Here is a 2,461-nt window from a genome sequence, read left to right as displayed (position 1 = left end):
CATCGAGAGATTTTGGGCAATAATGAAGCGGAAGCTTAAGAAAAGTGGAAACGGCTCTGGACGCGATTCAGATGACCAAAATGTGGAAAAAAAATGTGGAAAAAATGTGCCAAGGAAGTTGACTCCGGAGGTGTGCAGCGTTTGATGGGAGGAATAAAGAAGAAAGTGCAAATTTTCATTAGAAACGAAGAGAAATGATTTGTATTGAATTTTTTCCTAAAATAACAGTGAATTACCTTTGTTTTGATGTATTAACCTTATTTGTACGTCAATCCGTAACCGAGATACAGATGATTTCATTATTCCGGATTCTAAATGGACATAGCTTTATATGTCGATGGTCCTTATAAAGTATACGGAAACGAATTACTCTCTATATGTCTATGGAAAAATCTAGTACACTACACACTAAGATTATATCACGGATTTCTGGGGCTTTATACCGAAATCTTAACAGCTGAACTATTGGTAAACAGTTCGGTAATTTTTCACAGGTTTCCTGAAAATTTCACAGATATTCTGTATCTTTCTCACAGATATTCTGTGAAAAATTACAGGAAAACTGTGAAAAATCACCGAATTGTTTACCGAACGTTCAGTTGTTGAGATTTCGGCAAAATTTCACAGAAATCTGTGAAATAATCTTGGTGTGTACTTTTTTTTCGATCGAGATTTGCTTACGGAAAAAACAAACACACTTCATAAATACTTTGAGAAAATCCACAGAAACAAACGCTCAATTTGACCCATGTTTTATTTGAAAAACTGCCCCAAATAAAACAATTACGGGTGAAATCCCCTCTTTCGATAGTGAATAGTGAATAGTTAATAGTGAAGCACAGCCTTTGAGTGAAAGATTCGTTAATGCTGATTTTTTTTACATACATATATAAATATAGCGTCATATATCATATAAGTTTACATTAAAGATCGAGTAAAATTATGAGTCATCTCATAGAATATTTCAAATATTGTATGGAAACGGCCATTTTTTACTCTTTAGGGTTCTGCTGCATGGGAAATATCAGTGTAACCACTTGATTCTCTCGCTACAGAATCAAATTTTGAATAGCAACGAGATGCATCTTTGGAGGGTGCTTTCACAATTGGAAGCAGTTCCTTGAAATGAGGGCAAGGATAACAACTATATCAAATCTAAATTCATCATCATTTCTCATAAGTGATGGAGTAATACGACAAACACTAAACGAAGGAGATGGCCAGAGGGCATCAATTCACATTTTTACCGCATATATGCCGCCACTAAAATGTATGGAAGGGATAAATTAACCAGCATTTTTCTCCTTAACATTTGCATGACCATGGTTTTCATGAGTGCGATAAAATCAAAATTGCTACTTGGGGAGAATACCACAATAGATAAATTAGTCACAGTGGATTAATGTCCGAACAGATGCTGAAAGTAATTTTTGAAGAAAATTCAAACGAATTCCAAAGAAATTCTGAAAAGAACTCATAAGATATCCTGAAAATAGTTTCAAGAATATCTAAGGAGTGTTCCTTAGTAATTTCAAGGAAAATTAAAATGACACTTTGAGGAAAATTTAAACAAAAAAATCCAGTGAGCGACATTTCGAAGCTCTTACGACACATTCTACGAATTTCACCTAGGGACAGAGTTTTTTCAGTACCAATACTACCGACGCCAGCGAGGCAGCTCCTAAACCTGGACCCTACCATCAACCCATCATCTCATGGACTGGGGACCAACGGCTTTACTTCACTTCCGAAGGTAGGCGTGATCAGAGATTTTATCCCTCCGAAAATCCCGACGGGACTTGGATTGAGCCCACCGTCTTGAAATCCCGACGGAACTTGGATTGAGTCCAATGAGGTAGATCTTCCAACTGTTTTAAGCGATATTTTATCGTCCGTAGATTTTACCATGTGCTCTCAAATTACAACCAAATCCAAGACAATATGGTGTTATTGAAATGTCTCTACTCATCCGACTAAATCGAAAACAAATCGAGTAAAATTAGAATTGAATTTACTTGAATTGGAACGATACTGAGAAGATGGATAATGTATGTTGCCTCCTTCTTATTTTTTTTTTCATGACATTGACACTCTAACATGAGTTTTTGTCTGCTCTCAGCCTAGTGTTCTTTAAAGCTTTCACAGCTATTGTGAGCTTTCTACACAGAACCATGGCATGTATTTAAATATTGTGTGACAAGCACAATAATACTATGTCCGTGGCTTAACTAACTAGGCAAAGTGAGGCCCCAATGCATGTAGGGTATTTGAATGTTTGTCTTTGTTATTGTTTATCTCGGTAATCCCATTATTTTAAAAATAATCGCAAATTCCTGCAACGTTACTATCTACCCCGTGCTGCGAGCAATATTGCTCTCAATAAATATAACATCGACCGTTGACGTTACAACACGGGCCATCTCCTCCGCGACGGGGAGGAATCGCTTACTCGTTCAATTTA

Source organism: Ochlerotatus camptorhynchus, unplaced genomic scaffold, assembly GCF_037179485.1.
Source record: "Ochlerotatus camptorhynchus isolate MF236.1 unplaced genomic scaffold, CSIRO-AGI_Acam_v1.1 ptg000604l, whole genome shotgun sequence".
Classification (NCBI taxonomy): Eukaryota; Metazoa; Arthropoda; class Insecta; order Diptera; family Culicidae; genus Ochlerotatus; species Ochlerotatus camptorhynchus.
This window is presented reverse-complemented; position numbering follows the sequence as displayed.